General features: G+C 35.6%; 1 long non-coding RNA gene across 9 annotated transcripts; it reads right to left on the bottom strand.

Annotated features, from left to right (window-relative positions):
* Positions 1-1302: 1302 nt before the first annotated feature.
* LOC111511710 (uncharacterized) lies at positions 1303-20623 on the bottom strand. 9 transcript variants are annotated; one of them, XR_012464955.1, is made up of 3 exons: positions 20418-20623; positions 14083-18239; positions 1303-1317 (listed from the first exon to the last, which is right to left on the bottom strand). It is a non-coding gene; the product is annotated as an uncharacterized lncRNA (long non-coding RNA). The 9 variants fall into 9 exon arrangements; XR_012464956.1 differs by lacking the exon at positions 1303-1317 and adding an exon at positions 12789-13793; XR_002722964.2 differs by lacking the exon at positions 1303-1317 and having other exon boundaries at positions 12789-14798; positions 14848-18239; positions 20418-20614.
* Between the last annotated feature and the right edge of the window lie 898 nt (positions 20624-21521).

Below are 21521 nucleotides of genomic sequence, written 5' to 3'. Positions count from 1 at the left end.
CCAAAAACTACAACAAAAAATACAGGTCCGTATTTAAAAATTTAAAGATGGGAGTGGCCCAAGTCAGATGACACTCTATATGAAAGATTCATGGACATATTCTGATAGCTCACATCACGTGCCAATAGCAATAAGTGGACAGATTTTCAATATTCTATAGCTTCAATACCCGACGTTTCGTCTGCTACTGCGACGGACATTATCAAAGGCGATGCGGCAATGGTCGAAGCCTACATATCATGATCAATTGATAATGTTTGTTTGGAGGAAAGGTATTATTTCATTGATAGCTTCCTGTGTCAAAATTATATAACTTAACTTATATAACTTAATTGTGTTTGAGTTTGATTAGATTCCAATAAGATATGGTGATGATATTTCCCAAACATTCAGCGATTACTTTTTGAATTTTGTCCAACAATTAGTCAAAGAAACATCTACTATTCCAGTAAATAACTGTGGAATCAACTCCAACTCACTTTTTTATATCCTCTGGATGAAACAGAACTACTCGAGATAGTGAAGTCTATATCTTCTAAGACTTCCAGTGGATAAAGTACCTTGCAACCTCTTGTTCAAGATGGTTGAAAATTTGATTGAACCCCTCTTATACCTCAATAATATCTTCTTAGTTGAAGGTAAATTCCCATGTCGACTCAAACATGCAATAATAGTGCCTATCCATAAGAAAAATGACAAGCACTAGGTCCAATTACAGAGGAATTGCGTTACTATCCGCATTTTCCAAAATATTCGAGATAACTTATCAAAGAAAACTACTTTTTTTTGCAAGAAGTCTAAAATCATCTCAGACTGTCAAAATGTCTTCCGAATTGGCAACTCAGGATATCACGATGAATTTAGTCAATGAAGTTATTTCTAATCTTGATAGAGGTGAAAAAACGGTAAGTGTTCTATTCGACTTGTCACGAGCTTTCGACACTGTTGATTACGATTTACTTTTGAGCAAGCTGTTTTGTCTAAGAATTTGTGGCTCATCTCTGGATTGGTTGAGATCTTATCTGGATTGCAGAACGGAAACTGTGAGGGTTAAACTGGAGGCTGGGACCTTCCACTCTAGAACCTGTGTCGTTCCCACCGGTGTTCCCTAGGGTAGCGTCCTATGACCTATGCTCTTTCCCTTATTCGTAGATGACCTCAATAACAGTAATCGTCAACATTGTACAGTGTAATTTGCCGACGATTCTTCGTTCACTCTGGAGTTCTCGGATTATGAGGGATTGTCGTGTCAGGTCAATCAAGTAGTTGCTAATGTGCAAAAATATTGTTCCCAAAATGGTCTCATTCTGAACAGCTCTGAAACAAATACAATCGTCTTTTCACTAAAGGAGAATGACTGCAGTGTTCTGGTCAAAATAAAGTCAATACAACAAACTTCATCTGTAAAATTTTTAGGTTTGAACATTGATGCTCAACTCTCTCGGAACAAGCACATTGATTATATTTTGAGTGAACTGTCAAAAAATTGTTTTGTAATTCGTAATCTCCATAATATTGTTCCACTGAATATATTGAAGAGCTATTACTATGTTTATATTCAATCTTCATTCAGTTACTTATCTTGACAAATTCGAATCAAGGGATAATCTTCGGTTCGCCACAGGATATACGTTAAGATCCAACTATAATTTTATTGTTCCCCACCATAAATATACGAAAGCAGCAAACGGCCCTCTGATTATGCCCACTAAATTATTCAATAATCTACCTATAACTCTTAACTCTTAAATACTATTAAACCTACATTCCTTAAAAAAATGTTAAAAAACTGTTACATGACAATACATTTCATTCCCTCAATGAATACTTCCATGCTGATTTGGAAATAATAATCACTTGATTGCAACAGTTTCAATTGTACTATTTTCAATTGTAATATTTTCAGTTTTATTTTCAATTTTATATTATTATGCATTCATATTCTCAACTTCCATATTGATTAGTATTGGTGTTCAAACTTCAAACATATTTTTTCACACTTCTGTTTCATGAAAATCAAAAAATAAAAGTACTTTTTGATCATTCCCATATTGATTTCAATTTAAAAGCCACCGGTAGACAGCTGTTTCAGCCTATTGGGCATCGTCAGTACCGGGCAGGCGGTTCTCGATTGAAGACAAAATGAGAAAAAATCAAGGAAGTACTTGATGAAAATAGTTGCGTTTACGCAGCTATTAAAATAGTTGCGTTTACGCAGCTATTAAAATAGTTGCGTTTATACCGGGTGTCCCACATTTTATGTGACAGGCAATATCTGGTTTGTTGAAGGAGATACACAAAAATTTTTCATACAAAAGTTTTAGGAGTTCATGAGAGCTATATTTTGATATAATTTTTAAATATACAGGGTGTTTGGTGTAGGTGCTACAGGCCAAAATTCAATTTTTTAAAATAGAACGCCCTGTATATCATTACATATTCAGATGCTACGTTAAATTCTGATATCATTTCATATTTGGTTTTTGAAATTCGGTTACGGCGTTGTTGAGTTATTGCACTTTTCCTTAAATATAAAGTTTCAAAAAAACTTATTTACTCGTACACGAATCCAGTCTATATCTTTTATTAAATTGAACTAGACTACTACTGAATACAAACCATTATTCTCACCTCTACGATACGATATCGATATCAGTTGAATATAATATTGAAATTCTTGAGAATGTGACTAACTTGAGGGTGAATTGCTTTATATTGCACAATTTCATCAAGTAGCTTATGCTTGTTGATGCCATAGTAACAAATGTTGTTGAATTGTATCTACTTATCAGTTAGATTCAGTGATTCTTTGCAAAACAGTAACTGTGTTCTTTGTGCGAAAACTCCAGTATGCCTTTCGCGTTTAGTCCAAGTGATTGCATTGATATGTTATTAATTTTTGGGGAATGTCAGAAAAACTGCCGTCAAGCACAACGTCTATACCAAGAACGTTTTCCAGACAGACCCATTCCGTCACGAATGACTTTTTCGAGAGTTGTAGAAAAATTGCGAACTGGGTCATTTCCTTCTACTATAAAGCATCGTCATCATACGAGATCTGTTAGAACTGAAGATTTAGAGATCAATGTGTTGGCTTATATTATTATTCATCCACATGTTTCTATCCGTACTCTTGCAGAAGAAGTCGGTGTGAGTAAATCTAATGTACAGAGAATTCTGAAAGAAAATAAATACCACCCATTCAAAATTCAGTTGGTACAAGGTTTGAAACCCACGGACTTTGAACGACGACTTGAATTCATTGCTTGTATTCAGGTAATATTACATGAAAGTCCTAACATATTCAGTCAAATTTTGTGGAGCGATGAATCGCGATTCCACAATAATGGAGTTGTGAATCGACATAACAGTCTCAAGAAAATCCCCACTGGGTCCGCGAAAGTAATTTTCAAACTACTTGGGGTATTAATGTATGGTGTGGATTGTTCAATGGCCGCATCGTAGGCCATTTCAATGAAAATCTCAATGGATTGCGATATTTACATTTTCTAGAAAATGATTTGATCCAGTTGATGGAAGATATTCCCATAGCAGAACGACAAGGAATTTGGTGGCAACAAGATGGTGCTCCTCCTCACAATTCACAGGTTGTTACTGAATATCTGGATAGAACGTACCCAAATAGATGGATTGGTAATAAGGGTCCAATTCGGTGGCCGGCTCGTTCCCCAGATTTATCACCGCTTGATTTTTTCCTATGGGGTTATTTAAAAGATATTGTTTTCACTACTCCCCCTTTGAATGTGGATGATCTGAAAATGAAAATTCGACTAGCGTGCAGTGATATTACGCCTGATATTATAAGAGCGACTTGTACGAGAGAAGTGATTCGACGTTTCGAAGCCTGTATAATATCTAATGGGCATCACTTTGAACAATTTTTATGAATTATTTCTAGGTACCTACCATTCTTATGAAATGATTTATCAAGTTATATTATTTACATTGTTATTAATTAAAGATTTGTTTTCGAATACACCTCTTTCAATTTCGCAATTGTTTCATATTCAAAATGATTCCTGACTGAATTCCACAACTCAAAATTGAAATCATCACTTCGAACACCCAAAATTTTGACTAATTTTCATGTGATCTGATGCAGACAGAATAATTGTATGAGATATAAAAAAAATAATAGTCGTTCTCAAGACTTTACATTTTAAGCAATAACTCAACAACGCCGTAACCGAATTTCAAAAACCAAACATGAAATGATATCAGAATTTAACGTAGCATCTGAATATGTAATGATATACAGGGCGTTACATTTTAAAAAATGGAATTTTGGTCTGTAGCACCTACACCAAACACCCTGTATATTTAAAAATTATATCAAAATATAGCTCTCATGTGTCCCACATAAAATGTGGGACACCCGGTATATATACTGGACCCGGATGTCATGCAGGTAGCTATAGCTGCCTACGTGGTCATGTTAGATGTAGATAACAAGCAACAACCAAACACCCCAGTTATCACCCGAAGACGATTGTGGATACTAACAATCAGAACGTCGTGAAATAACTTGGCTTGAAATCTTTTAATTTTTATTACTCATTTTTTGTTAATAATATTTTTTAAATTTTCATCTTTCAGCTTTCATTACTATTTCAATTTTTTATTTGTTAGGTTATTGCTTGTATGTTATTTCATTGTAATTTCAGTTTTTTGTTTATTAAAATCATTATTCTCGGTTAATATTTTTAATTTTTCAATTTATTTCAGGGTTTTCAAATCAGTTTATATTATATTAGACAATGGAAGTCCGAACTGATGAAATACACTACGAAACATTGTCAACCACCTTCAAACAAAGGTTTTTAGTCAATCAATTTTTCTGTAACTCGCCACTAGATGGCGCTGTAGAAAAATTTTTTGAAAGCACTGTTCTGTAACGCTGCGCACGCCTAAGTTCGTTGATTCTAATTCTGTCAAAACATTGGAACAGCAGCGATACAGCAACATAGTACTAGTATTATATAAAATGAAATCCCTGAAAAACCAATACAAATGTAAAATTGAAAAGAATTGCTGAAAATAACAATTATATCAAGCAAAAAAACCCTGAAATGAAATAACAGTAAAATAAAATACAAATAAAAAACAACAATTATACAAAAATTGAACTGGTGCGATTCCTAGCCGAATTTCCATTCAATACATCTGGTGACGTCACCTTTCATTTTGTTCAACTGATTCTTTGGGGCTGTTTTCTGAAGCAAATAATGTTTTCGCCAAAATTCTTCAAATCACGTATCGATTTCATTTTTGGAATGAAAACATTGATATTGATTCTACTGTATTTTTCGAAAGACATTTTTTGTCGAGGAGTCAATGGTTTTTGCAGCTCCTGATGAAATTGGTAAAAACTGTAACCCACATATTACACAATCATCACGAACCGAACATTACATATTGTTGGGTTTGTATCGAAGAATCGGTTAAAGATGATGTATGAGAAGAAAAACTTTCAGAACTACTATTAATATTGAGATCACTTCTGACACCAGCAAAACTCGAGAGTACGGTTGAAAAAGCAAGTGAATGTGTTCCTGTTATAGGTGAAAAATAGTGAAAATGTATATAAAAAGCCTTATTTATGTTTTAGATTATGGAAGATTAATTACACAAAAAACTGAAAGAAACCCTTTGTCTTGAAAAATAGGTATATGCCACACATGGAAATAGAAACCAAGGGAATAAGCACTCAAATCGCTGAGTGACGACTGAAATATGGTAAACTTATGGTATGATAAATCGAAGCATATTACTCGTGAATCAGTATTAGTAGAATTCACTTCTTTTGAGAAGGCATTTAACGTTCAGTTTTCTAAATCGAAATGGTTCAGTATTTTGTTTTAGTGTATTTTTATGCTAGTGCAAACAGAAATGAATCTTTTTTCGGTGTGACATTTCATAGGTAGGTTAATAAAATATTCATATGTTTACGTGCGAAGCTATGAAAAGTAAAAGAATAGTATGGACCGTACTCGCCAATTTGTCTGAAGTTGGCAAGCAAATCATTTATATAGCGAGATTTGTAGTAAAAAGTCTCTTGAAATTGATAGCTTGTTTTCTAATGAAACCAACTTGTGATTTAATATGGGTTGAGAACAAGGTTAATTTAATTTATCCCTCCAAAAGTGTTTTGAAATTTGCGAATTATGTAGAAAATTCATAAAATATCGCTTAAACTTATGTTGAGAAAAAATATTAAACATCTAAAAAAATTGTAGTCGGGATATTTTTTCTAATTTGCGGGTTCATCAATTATATAACTTGCTGAAGACAAACCACGTATCAGAATCAATAAGAGTTTCTGAAGAATATACAGAGTGTATCAACGATAGGTGGATGGATGATAGCTGCTTTCCTATTAGAGATACACAAAATGTTGCAAGAAAAAGTTGATGAAAGCTATGTTTAAATAATTATTACAAATATACAGTGTGATCGATGAATGTGTGCCAGGCAAAACTCGATGTTTTTTTAAATAGAATATTCCAGATATTTTCACTCGATTAAATTTTTTGGGCAGAGTGCTCCTCAACAATGAAGGGTTATTTGTATTCATACCGATTGGTTCGAGAGTTGAAGTAAAATTCATGTCGAAAAATGAGATATCACGATATGATACTGCATATTATTCCACTTGCTGAGAGCAGCTCATGAAACATCTATTCGAAATGTAGATCGTTTTATTTATATCAAATCACCCTTGGAACATTTGCATGTCATAGGAACTGTCGACAAACTAGACATTTAATTATTGAGCAGGACAATTTATAATTGAATCCTACTATTTTTTTTCTTCGAAAGGAAATTGTCTACCGAAGAAATGATGAATATGATCCACATTTTGGGTGACTGTGACAGAAATTGTTCACTAAGCTATAGAATATATAGGTTAGGTTAGGTCTGAAGTGAGTGGGTCTATTCGACGCTCCACCGCAACCCACAAGAGTTTATTGTGGCTCACACAAATTTACACTCGACCAAATAGACCCAGCTTCTTAACGAAGCTGATTAGTTTGTATGGTGAGTGGTCTTTCAGGTCAGATGGTAAGAGTACGGCTCTGCCAAATTCTAAAAAGTATATGCTCTGCTGTTTCATCATTTTTTCTAACAGAGGCGACACACACTGTCTTCCGACAGTCCAAGTCTCTGCATATGATGATTCAAATGACAGTGACCTGTAAGAAGGCCTGTTAGACATCGTAGTTCAGCCCTACTGTAGTCCAACAACTGTTTGGTATCAAGCTTCGAAGGATGAATAAACGCATTGAAATGAGCCAATCCTGGAATATTCTGCCAGAAGTCCAAAAATATTCTTGCCATCCAGATGTTCAATGTTTGTTTGGCAAAGCCTAGAGCGATGCTAATCACAGGTTCTGGTCCAATGAAGCTGCTTGCAGCACCCTTCTTTGCAAGAAAGTCAGCAGCTTCATTGCCTTCCAGGTCAGTATGGCCAGGAATCCAGACCAGAGACAATCTGTTAGGTCTGCATATCGAGAAGAATCGTTTCTACCAATTTAGACGTTGCGCGGTAGGAGCCAAGAGCTTCCAACGCCGCTTGACTGCCCGCGAATATTTTTATTGACTTGTGTATGAGGTTGGATTTATCCAAACTCTCCGCACACAATTCAAAAGCGTAAATTTTCGCTTGAAATACAGTCGCATAAGTTCTCAGTCAGGTAAATATCTCTGTCCTGGGTCTGCGACTAAAAACACCTGCACCAGAACCGGAAGGTGTTTTTGATCCATCTGTGAACCAAGAACTATCTGCTCTTAATATTTCCTTTTCCCGGAGGATCCAATCCTCTCTAATCGTGAAAAGTACTTTATAAGGCAGTTCGTAGTTGACAGTTGGAGGCATAAAGTCAGAGGTCATTTCCAGAATGCTGTGACTTCCAGTGTCAACCAACAATCTGTTGCACTCGGCATTAAATAGATTTGTGCAATTGGCAGAAGAATGTGAAGACGAGGTAGACCTGAAAGGATCTCAATGGCCGCTCACGGTGTGGTACTGATGGCACCACTGATAGTCAGACAAACCTGTCTCTCTAAGTCAGAGAGCTTCACATATGCTGTTTTCTGTAAAGCCTTCGGCCACCGGGCAATGCACCATAAGTGATCATTGGTCTGACAATCATCACATGAATCCAATGGATTTGTTTGGAACCTAAACTCCAAGTTTTTTCACAAATCCTTCGACATGTCCATAGAGACAGTACGGCTTTGTGTAAAACTTTATCCAAGTGAGCGTTCCATGTGAGTCTTTTATCAAACACAATGCCACCTCCGTTCCAAATGGAATGACCTCACCATTGAGGGCAAGTGGCGTTAGATCGTCCAATTGTCTCCTCTTGGTGAAGGGGATCAACACAGTTCTGCTGAGATTGACAGACATCTGCCCCCTCAGGTACCCACTGTGAACATCGTCCAACGTGCTTTGGAGAATATTACAAGCTGCCTTCCCGACGTGGACCTTGCCAGGATGACAAGGTCATCTGCAGATCAACTTTTCCTCTTTCGAAGGCATCAAGCAGACTATCCATCAGGAGCGATCACAGAAGGGGAGATAGTACCCCACCTTGTGGGTAGCCTCTGGTGACTTCGAACCTAATGGCCTCGCCTTGAAGAGTCGTAGTATAGATTAAGATAGTGCATTGTCAAATGCTCCTTCAATATCAAGAAATACAGTAACAGCAATCTCCTTGGTGTCAAGGGATTGGGAAACTTTTTCAACAAAATAATATAATGCTAAATCTGTCGATTTGGTGGTTTGATAAGCATACTGGTGGTTATTCAGGGAGATGCATATAATGCTACCTTCCTGATGTGTCCGTCCAGTATCTCCACAAGTCCTTTCAACAGGAAGGATGTAAGGCTGATTGGTCGTACCGATTGAGGGTACCATCCTCTCCAGGAGATTTGAAGTGCTGAATCGACTTGATAGGCGATTCAACTGCCGGTGTTGTGATAACCTTCTTTGCGACTTCCTTATCGTTCTTTTTGGGCGTTTAGCGCCCTCGAAGATGGGAGCTCTGGTGTTATCAAGAGTCACATTTCCAGGAAAGTGACTTTCTATCAAAAGCTCTAACGTTCCTTTATTAGAGGTCGTGAATGTTCCATCGGGTCGTTTAAGCGACCCAATTTCAGCAGTCGGCTCTCTAGAGGGAATCTTGTGATCCAAGACTCCCGTTTTGCCTTTTTAATTTCCTTGTATGTCGTTAGAGTAGTTTTATAAAGCTCCCAGTTACCTGACTCTTTAGCTCGATTGAATAATCGTCGAACTTCTTTTCTTTTCTTTCCTAGGCCCATCAAAAAAAATATTATTGTTATCGTTTTTAACCCTTAGTGGACAGTTCTCATGATAGGATGAAATTACTGCTTCGCGGAATTTCGTCGCTACTGTATCCATATCATTACACTCCAATCAGTAGATTTCGAGTCACGATATTCCACTACTGGTCTTAGACCTATTTCAATATTGAAAAGAATATATCTATGGTCTGAACAAGAAGGTTCAGAAGATACTAACCAATGGTGTATCTTGGTGCTCAGAGAATGTGAGCTGATGGTTAAGTCTGATACCTTTTGCCTATTACTAGTGACAAAAGTTGGTACCGAGCCCTCATTAATTACATACAGCCCTTCCCATGGTATATAATCAAAGAGTAATGCACCTCTAAGGTTTATATTCGTGCTGCCCCACGCTGTATGGTGTGAATTGGCGTCACATCCCATTAGGATTTGTAGTTTGTTTTTTCGGCTGTAGTTGATTAGTCGTCTAACAGCATGAGGAGGTACGGTATCCGAATCTCCTGGAAAGTAGGCGGAGCAGGCGATGATATTCATCTTACCCTTCTTGCCTGATAGGGAAATTTGGATGGCTACCACGTCTTGGGTGAAGAAGCCTGTAAGCAAAAAATTAATAATACCTTTCTTGATCACCAGACATGCTCTGGGTTTCACCCCAGGGCGGCATGCTATTACCTCACCAGGAATATTGCTGAGTCCGGTTACTCGGCCTGTATTTCCTGTCCATGGTGCCAAGCATTAGAAAAGGCAATTAGTAAATGCAATTTCAAATAATGAAAAAAATTAATGAGCGATGATGCTTTCAACTGTTGAAAATCCTCATGTAGGTACGAGGGAAATTGCCAGAGATTTACTATCGTGGACAGAAAGTTGATCAGAAATAAAGTTTATTCCTATACCGAATTTTATTACATCAAAAGCCATATGAAAAGGATTATGATACCGTAGTTTGGTATTGTGAACATTCATTGAATTCAATTAGCGAATAACCGAATATTTTGAAATATTTTTTGTTTTCTGACGAGTTCACATCCGGATATGTCAAAGTAAATAGACATAATAATACACTGGAGCATATTTCTTTGATGGGCCTCTGAATGGAGGAATTTGTAAGTGATTTCCTAGGAAATAATTCATCAATTTTGTTGGAAGATGTACCGATTGACACAAGGCATAGGTCCATTATGGCATATTACCATTATGATGGTCCTTCCCACACCCATAAGGAGGTTTTTGAACAGGTGGCAGAAAAAAATGGATTGGAAAAAATGGAGTCATTCACCTATCTCTATCTATGAAAACGTATGTCGAAGGAGAGGTGTATCGAGAGAAACCAACGACACACGAGACATGAATAATAGGATTAGAGAAGTTTTTTGATCATCTTGAATCGAAGTTCGAATATATATTATTGATAGACAACATTTATGGCTCAAAATGAAAGATTGTTCGAACCCATTTTTAGAAAATAAATTCCACTATGACTTCTAAAACACCCGGTATAAACCCAAACAATTCAATATATTCGAAAAGCACTCTGCCCAAAAAATTCAATCGAGTGAAAATATCTGTAGTATCTATTCTATGATGAAAATCCATAACTAACATATTCTAAAAACACTTTATTGTGTGATTTTCACTAGACAGTTTTACAAAAACGCAACACGTGTTTCGCCATACAATGGCTTCCTCGGGCGTGTCTTAATAACTAATTCTACACATTCAATGATATTCAAGTATATATATACCTTATTCTACAATTTGAAGTACCTTAATTTCAAGTACCTGACTTTTTACCTGAATTTGTAACGAATTAAATTACCTGAGCTTATGTTCCATTTTCCACATTTGAAAAAATATTCAGTAACGCAGAGTTATTCAATTCCAATTGATCATTCAGTAAATTACCCGAATTCCTGAATCTATTGATTTCTAAACATTCTAGAAGATTAAGTTTCAAACTCTTCCCTTCTAAATGTAACACATCGTATTCATGATTGAACTCATGTCTTTCTGCTAAAAGGTGGTTTGCAAATGTGGAATTGGTCTTTTTATTCACAAAACTACTTCTATGCTCTTTAATTCTTTGGGAAAATGTTCTTTCTGTTTGGCCAATATACAGTTTGGGACAAGAGCCACAAAATAAGAAGCATCCCTGTAACAACTAGGATGCAGAAAATAAGGAGGACAACATGGTCGTTTGAACTGAATGTAATTGTTTTTCTATCACATTTATACTGAAATCGACGTTGCAAAAACCATAAAGTACCTCGTAAATATATAATCAACTCCTCGAGAGGATAAGAATTTTGTAGAACTAGGTTCACCAACATTATCAAGAAAGATTTTATTCAGTTTTTCATACAATTATAATGATTCACATAATAATAATAACTCATCTCAATTGAATACTGATGAACAAGTGGATTTGAACCAAAATAATAATAATAATAATACTTTTACACCTCTCTCATTTATGTTACAGAAATTACGTCTATATTGGTCAAAATTTTCAAACCTTTTGAGAATATTGAAATTGCAAATCAAACAGTTTCAACTATCGGATCTATCTTTTTCAAAACGAAAGATAAAACCACAAAACTTCAATGTTCAGACTCAGTTCATTATATATCATGCTCCAATTGCGATGGAGAATATATTGGACGAACAACAAGATGATTAAAAGATAGAATAACATCTTATAAAAGTGATTGTATATTAATACCAGAATGATGTGCTTCAAGTTATCACGTAAATAAACAAGGTCATTGTATGGAATTCTACAAAAATACTAGCAACTGAACATAACAATCACAAAAGACTATTTTTAGAGATGACCTTAATCTCACAATCACCTTCATGCTTTGATAGAAAAACTGATAAACTGATATCGACTTTTCAAGTGAAATGTATTTCTACCTGTTGAACTTAAAAACTTCCAAAACTTTTCTAATATATATTTTAATGTTAGCTTCGATATTATTTAAATTCCAAGTGTTATTTTATATTGTGAAATTCAGAAAATTATAATATTCCAAAAAATCTTCGATCAAATAAGAGGACACCTGTCAATTTCTTTTCCATTGGATGTTTTATGATACATTTCAACTTAGTGTTCTATGAAACTTATTTTTGTGTTGCCTCACTGTTGAATTTTGACCTTAATGTAAGAAAAAAGTGTCCATCAATTTCAATATCCGAATATCATCGTCATTCTGTTACTGCGTCGTATTAAATTTCAACATTAATAACTTATTTCAAATAGCGTTTTTATAGTAATATTATTTTTCTGATTGATTCGGACGTTACTTGATGAAGATCCATAGTAATTCCAAAAACTACAACTTTACCAAAATGTTTTGTTGTGCATATATTTTATGACTTGTCCACCACTTGCATACAACCTCGTGTACAATGTAGGTAGTTTTATCAAAACTCAAGCAAAATGTAAATACATATATATTTACTCTTGTAGTTTCTCTGATGATAACAAATAACACAAGTTATTCCAATATTTCGATACAATTTATCACCTTTCAGGAAGAGCTACAAAACCAACAATTGACACTGTCATCTGATTCAGTTTGAAAAATGTGTGTTTTTTTTGTCTATGTTAAAACTATGAAACAAATGGCGCAAGTATGATCAGAGACATCTGCTGTTATATAAGCAAATCAATGAGAAAATATAATATCAATTGCATCAAATTGAAATTAATTAATTGACAACACCCTTATTAGTTTTGATTCAAAAGCTAATGAAGAAGTGTCATTAATTGAAAGTAAAACCCTGCCATAGGAAGGTTATAACTTTGCTTCAAAATATTAAAAAATGTTATGAATTATAATTATAAAAATCCAGAATTATTTCTGGTTGGTTAGAAAATAGTGTGAATTTTTATCAATATCTGGTAGGAAGACATAGATTTCACTGAGGTGATCAATGTTTGCTCTTCTATTACGGCAATTATTTGATTGTAAAATAAATGACATTTCCAAAAACAACCCTTCAGATGTATTTCTTTCAATCGATAAGATTTCAGTTGAATTAAAGTCCATTTTATGACCTTCTTTGAAAACAAGACTACTGAGAGCACATCTCTCAAGATGTAATCACTATCACTTTGATGTGAACTGATTCTATCTTTGAGTCAACCGTCAAGGCTACTTTTTAATGACTAATCGTGTGCCGTTACACAGCCGTAGTGGATTCAAATAACGGAGTTGTAAGTTGTAAATTATGTGGTGGCATGCCTGGATAATTCATTGAATTCAAAAACTCTGTTAGATAATAAATAGTTTTTACCATCGATGGATAAACAATAATAGTGACAAAAACTGTGTAGGGAGTGAGATAAGGCTTATTGTGTTAGAGAGACAGGAGATCGGCTTCGTGTTTATCCCTACTCCGTGATGACTGTATGGTTGAACTTCTTGTTTTTCCCATGCCTAAACAAAATTTTGATGATTTGGAGTATTTCATTTTATAGTTTATTTTGGGCTATATCGATAAAAATATGATAGTAACAGTTCTCAGATATATTGGAAAATAAATATTCACCTCTCTTATTGTCCATACATAGTGGAATCTGGCAAATGCCTGCTGGAACACAACTACCTTTTTGACTAATACCAGGGAACTAAATTTTGAAGTAATCGGCAGCTGTAGTTTTTTATTACTTTCGACATATTCCGCTAGTCGAAATATCTACAGAAAAGAGATAAGTAACTAACCCACCTTTTATTTAGGCTACCAAGGTTGCTTGTGATCAAATCAGGCGGATGGCTCTTTCCTAATTAGAATTTAGCTGCCTCGGTGTATGCATATCGGTGAAACTCTATATATCTAAGCAAAATTCCATAGAAGGTCTACCTGAGTTTTATGAAGCATCGCAAGTTGCTGAGGTGTGTACAACTTTTTAGTTCGAAACATTGTTTCAATTTTTGAAGAAGCTGCCTTTGTTATTCCAATTGATACTAAGGCCAAACTGAGCGGTGCTATTCGACCCTTCAGTGCAATCCGAGACAAATTATTGCGGCTCACACCTATTCAAACTTGACTAAATGAATCCAGATTCACAACGATTACTTGATTTGGTAAGTGATTTTTCAGGTCAGCTTGCAAAAGTGGAAGTCTGCCAAATCCTGAAAATGTGATTAGTTCTGCGGCAGGGCAGGAACATAGTATGTGCTCTGTCAGCAGGGCCTGAATTTCCGTCCACTCCATACCATGGTACATTTTACTTACTCCAGTGAGAAATTAATCGATGATTAGTCTGCGAGTACCTTCGTTAAATAGGTGAACAAATGTGTGGCTTGGAATGCCACACGACGCATAGCAGACATACGCTTTTTCGTAATTGTTCTCCTGTTCCTCCCAGGTAACCTCTAACTATCCATGTCTGAATGAACAACTCTGGACACGCATCTGAGGACCATCTTTTGAAGTATCCTCTACGACAGTCATAATAGTGAACTGATATCTAAGATGCTAGATTCTCACCTCAATGGCCGGAACAGATATTTATATGACGATACATTAGGTTTAGAGATGCAGGGCTTGTTGGCTTCTGGTTTGGATGAATATCCTGCCCAAAGGATAAGTCGCCTCCTGGCTGCACCACCTAGCCTCCTAGTCTCGTTGACAGAACCAAGATTAAGAGAAGTATCTGGTCTACTGCGCCGAGGGGAAGCAAAGACCATGAAAAAGAAAAGAAGAAGAAGATTAGGAGAAGTGTTTTCTCTTGATTAGATGTTTTAAGCAAGACAGTTGGAGTCAGTTAGTTGACGTCCATCTCCTCCGTGAACTCATGATCAGATTCATTGATTACTTTCTGATTCATAGGCGTCCCCAGGAGTATCTAGGGAAAGATAGTCCAACAGGGCAAATCCCCGCATTACCGTCATAAGGCATTCTAAAGCAAGAGGGCTCATATATCCATTCGATTTGGATACAAAACCTTAATTCTCCTGGCAGGATTATTCCAATAACGTGAATATGCTATGAAATTTTATTATCTCATATCACGAAATATCAAGCAAGCTGTGTTTGATTATAATCAAATATACTCACTGAACCATCATCTGTATTATATGTAGCCTCTATTCTGTGGCGATCTGACTGGAACTACCAAGTGCGACTGGTTTCTGTTGATAAATCCGTGTATTTGGGTTGTTTTCTACAACCTGCAACCAAGTATTGCTTAACCTTGCACTTGGTTATTTTTATCTACTGATGACATCAAATGAGCAAAAACACGTGTCGATACATAATACGTGTCTGCAATATGCATATTTTCGGAGTCTTTAAAAAAATCACATACAAGGCTGTTCATTGGAAAAGAAGAGAATTCACTTAGAAAATTGAACTCCGTTGAATTTTTAATTTCTGCACTTCTATGAGCATGAAGATAGCAACAACTGAGGTTGATGCAATGACGACTATTTTTTGTTCCGCTTCCTGAGACTGTTTGTCTGGCTTGTTCATTATTTCCGTCTCCGAAAAAAACTGCAGCCTCAAGGGCCAATTACGTTTTTTTCCATCTTTTTCCAGCATTGCTGGATGGCATCATCTGATCCCAGTGAATCATGTGTTTAAAATGAACTTACAGCCTATTTGTTGATCTTTTCCAAATCTACCACTCTCTTTGCCATTATTCAATTTTCCTGGACGCTCATTTGTGTATGTCCAGTATATCCAGTTCTAAATTCGTCAAAGACTACGGTATTGGTTTTGAGATATCTTAACCGAGAAATACACCCAGAGAAGCTTTCTTATCGGGTGTATTCCTTGGTATTAGTTCTCAGGTTATTATTCAAGACTTGAGGTTCTTTTGAATGTATACTCTACAGTCTGACGCATACCTGGGTCTGTTCGAATTCCACACATTGCTTCCTGCATGAGTCTCTCTTGGATTTTCTCAGGGCTTCATTCAGTTAGGGATCTTTTGACTTCTTTTTTTGTATTGATGACAAATACTTCCACAAAAAGAAATAACGATATTCAAATGGCTAGACTTAAACTGTTATTTCCAAAGAATCTGGTGCCTGGCTGAATGATCTTCTCGGGGCTTCTTTGAGTGTCTTCGGTTAGGTTCTTCAATTTTTGTTTGTCATAAATCCAGATGTGGATCCACTTTAGAAGAAAATGGTTACCATGGCCTAAGTTGTGAATTTAGTTCTGGCAGATTTTCAAGACGTCATTTCATTAATGATCTCATAAAAAGAGCTCTAGCCACCACAGAGGTTCCTTCAGTTCTTGAACCCCTAGGTGTTAGTCGAGATGATGGAAAGCGTACAGACGGGATGAGTCTAATTCCTTGAAAATTTGGGAAACCTCTGGTTTGGGACTTCACCTGCGTAGATACAGTTGCAGCTTTACTCTTTGCCGCTACGTCTACTAGAAAGAAAACAGCAGTGGTGAACGTATCATTAACAGCTACAACACAATTAAATCAGTGATACTTTTCCCAGTCAAAACCCTTGGGCTTAATGGGTTGGAAAATATTGGCAACACCTCTTTCATGAACAGTGTAATCCAATGTTTATCAAATATGAGATGGTTAGTGGAATGATTGAAAAAGGATGGGTACGTGAAAGAAATCAATAGTAATATTTCTAGTATGGAGGGTGCTTCAATCAATGCTTTTTCAGAAGCTATCAAGGAATTCTGATCAGAAGATTCATCTGATAGAACAGTGAACACAGTCTCCTTAAAAAGTCAGATTCAGAGTTTTGTCCCTCGATTCATGGGTCATGCGCATCAAAACGCCCTGGAGTTCCGTCATCATCTTTTATAAGGTTCACATGATGACATTAATAGATTCGATGGGAAACCTAAACTGACTTTAATGGAGATCAACGAAATATTGAGCGACAGCGGAAAAGCACAAGAGTCGTGGCTGATTTATTTGAGTACATATACCTCAAAGATTATAGATAATTCCGTTGGTCAATTAAAATCCACGATGAAGTGCACACACTGTGGACACTCATCTGTAACCTTCGATCCTTTTTGGAATTTGTCACTTCCCATACCACAAAGAACTGGTCAATTGAGTTTATCACAATGCTTGGATTTCTTCACAAGAGAGAAAACTTTGTATGGACATGAAAAACCAATGTGTTCGAGTTGCAAGGAAAGGAGAAAATGCATAAAGTCTATATCAATCCATAATTTTCCCCGTATTTTAGTCATTTATTTTAAAATATTCTCTCTAACAGAAATATTTAAGGCAAGTTAAATTTTGCCATCAAATTTTTCACTAGATGGATCAGATATGAACAACTATGCAGCAAACAATGTAACTTCTTGTCGTTATAATCTACATGCACTTTCGAATCACAGTAGGTCTACCTACAGCGGATATTATACAGCATTCTGCAGACATCTCTATACTGACACGTGGCACGAATACAATGATTCACATGTGTCACCAATTTCACCAAAATCACTTGTGAGTGGAGATGCATACATTATCTTTTATAAAAAGGTGGAAACGTGTTAGCACCTTTGAGCGTTTTGAGTTATATTTGAACTGTTAATTGCAACGTTATAATGAATTGAATTCATGTATGAATATTGTTATCGAAAAAATGAAATAAATCTAACCATCACCTGTTTGAACCTTATAGGAATACTACTACAAAAATGTTTTATTCGGAATTTGATTCCAATAGCATAGTAATTACAGTGCAAAATGAAATTTTATGAAATAATATATGAAATGCAATGATGATTGCATCAATACGAATGAAATAGTTCTTGATAATTTCACAAATGAAGCTGACAGTAACAGATTGATATGTCGCAATATCCTCCAAATGGAAAACATTTTGAGCTACATGCTGAAGGGGAACACAGTGATCTTTCTTGCCTAGATTGGTCTGGAAAACCTGTAAAAATGAAAATATATAATAATTTCAGCCCCAGGTAAATATTTGATAGAGAAATCAATGATAATGATACAGATCTTTTTCATTGTTTGATAGGGAATCTAACCAGTCTTTAGACAGTGATATTGGTTGGGAAACGGTCTTGGGAAATTCATTCCACAAGGACGCCATTCTCTAAATAAATGAATTTTTCAAAAATTCAGTTCGGATTGTATTCAGCTGAATATCAAAGGAGAGCAACTAATCGTGTATTTCACACCATGATTATGAAACATAATATTCTAATTAGTGTGAAGTTAGCCACGCTTTTCCATCCACAGTTTCTGACGTGCTGACTGTCGATGTTGGGATAGAGGAGATATTGTAAGCAGTGTTGCCAAGTTTCTCATAAATCTAAGGCTGGTATTTAAATTCGTATCGCAGTGCGTACGGTATGTCACGCTGATTTGATGATTCACCCTGTTAGCACACCCCTCTATATGGTCTGTCACAAAATTTTATGGGGGTACTCATCGTAGATTGCAAAATAGGAATTTTTTATTTTTCAAACAATAAAAATTCGTATGGTAGTCCGTACGGCATGACACGCTAACTTGATGATTCACCCTGTTAGCACACCCCTCTATATGGTTTATCACAGAATTTTATGGGGGTACTCATCGTAGATTGGAAAATAGGAATTTTTTATTTTTCAAATAATAAAAATTCGTATGGTAGTCCGTACGGCAAGTCACGCTGATTTGATGATCCACCCTGTTAGCACACACCTCTTATTGGTCTGTCACGAAATTTCATGGGGGTACTCATCGTAGATTGGAAAATACGAATTTTTTATTTTTCGAATAATAAAAATTCGTATCGCAGTCCGTACGGTATGTCACGCTGATTTGATGATTCACCCTGTTAGCACACCCCTCTATATGGTCTGTCACAAAATTTTAAGGCGGTACTCATCGTAGATTGGAAAATAGGAATTTTTTATTTTTCAAACAATAAAAATTCGTATGGTAGTCCGTACGGCATGTCACGCTAACTTGATGATACACCTTGTTAGCACACCCCTCCGAATTGTCATTCCCAAAATTTCATGGAGGTACTCATCGTAGATTGGAAAATCTGACTTTTTTATTCTCCCACCAATAAAAATTCGTATCAGAGTTGGTACAGCACGTGACGCTAATTTGAGGAGTCACCCTGTTAGTACACATCAGCAAATGGTTTTCTACCAAATTCCATGGGGTTCCTCATCGTAAATAGAAAAATATGATTTTTTAATTTCCCAAGTATAAAATATTGTAATCAAGGCGATACGGCACGTCACGCTGATTTAATGATTCACTCTATTAGTGCACTAGAAGGTATTCCACAAAATTTCACGAAGTTCTTGCCGTTATTTGTAAAATACGAAGTTTTGTCAGAGAATAGGAAGTAGGTATTCATCTTCAAAAAAAATAATGCGTGTTAAAATCGGTACTGTCAATACGCTTCCTATGTTTACTCAATACGGTTATGAATAATTATCAGTGACACATTTCATTTCAAGTTCTCTTTGTATCTACGTTTAGAAAATGTTTCTTGATTTGTTCGGCTCATTTGTATGATATCGCCCAATTAAATACCAGCCTTAGATTTATGAGAAACTTGGCAACACTGCTTACAATATCTCCTCTATCCCAACATCGACACTCAGCACGTCAGAAACTGTGGATGGAAAAGCGTGGCTAACTTCACACTGATAATATTCTAGCTCATCCTAGTTGCCCATAGTATTTGTTGAAGAGGACAATCTCCCAACCATTCTTCGTTCCTTGTTCCTGACTTTCAAATTTACTTGTAATGTTTGGGTCTCCATGCATGAGACTATCACTTTTCTGAATAATATTCGGAGTATGTTTAGAGGCAGACCCCCGCCTCCAAAAAAGGTTTAATTTGACCTTTTCAAACAACTGAAAGTTGCTGAGTTGTGTACAAATCACGCAATAGGTACTCAAAAAATCGTGCATTTTCGAAAAGCAAATGTAAATTCATATTTATTAACAAATGTTCAATATCAAATGGATCTGTATAATTATTGAAAGAATTGTTAGTACATGAATAATATTTCAATACAATCTGCTAAGTGTAAACATTCGTGTTACTATGTACTTTATAATATGTTGAAAAGTGAAACAAAATTACCTGTAGCAGCCATGATGGAGACGATGATAACCAGAATAAATATTACCAGCTTCATGATGGAAACTTTACGAGTCAATAATATCATTTGAATTGAATTTATGTTCTCATATATTTATATTGTTGTCTATTTGGTATAATCGACAAAAAGTACCTTTTCAATTCTTGTTATTTATCCTTTGAGATAACTTCTAGACCTTACATGCACATGATGAAAATAAACCGTCGTATTTACTACATCGTATATTATTGTTGTTGATCAAGAATACTAGAGTTATTTTAATCATATTCTCAATTAATTGGGAATTTCTTCAAAGTCCCCAATGCATTTAATTGGACGGATTCATTCCAAATCATGAATACACCCAATAATAGGAAAGTCAATATTCATGGAAATACTTTTTTGTGGGGGATTCAATGTTCCTTAAGTAGATAATATTCCATAGGCAATCTTTTCCATTAATATTCAAGAAACCATAATAAATAAGTTATACTTCTTGGACATATTTTTAAGTTATTCTAATAAAAATCTGTTTTTCCGTTAACCAGCTGTCGCACCCCTACGAACGACAACCCTCAGAAATCGATACGTGTGCGAGCTAAGGACTAACGAGGATATTGAGACTTTATTTCTTGTACCTACTCGCACACTATACAGGTCAACGAGTTACAGATGTTACAAGTGTATCATTTATTACAAATAGTGATGTTCATATTATGTTCTTATTATGTTGAATTGTTTTCAAGAATAACGTTTTAGTCGACTATTATATTTTATACACTAACATATATTCCTTTTTTTATAGGCGGACTCCTATTTAACAAGCAGTCTGGATCTGTACGTCAAAGGAGGATTTTTTATGATCTCCAGCAAGGTGGATCTGAATTCCTTGATATTTTACTGAGTTCCCTATTCGAAGGAATGTTCTGAGGACTAGATCGAACTTGCCTTCCCATCACGTTGGATATGAATGCATAATAATAATAGATAAAAATGTAAGATGGAATAAACACGCAGAATATGTTGCGAATAAAATAAGGTTTCTACTGAACAAATTTAAGTTTTTCAAAAAGATGTTTGACATAGCACAGCTACAAACATTATAT

The sequence above is a fragment of the Leptinotarsa decemlineata genome, unplaced genomic scaffold (assembly GCF_025532065.1).
Source record: "Leptinotarsa decemlineata unplaced genomic scaffold, Ldec_3_MD MMD2_tig00000199_RagTag_RagTag, whole genome shotgun sequence".
Taxonomy (NCBI): Eukaryota; Metazoa; Arthropoda; class Insecta; order Coleoptera; family Chrysomelidae; genus Leptinotarsa; species Leptinotarsa decemlineata.
The sequence above is the reverse complement of the archived record's forward strand: the minus strand, read 5'-3'. Positions and strand labels throughout refer to the sequence as shown.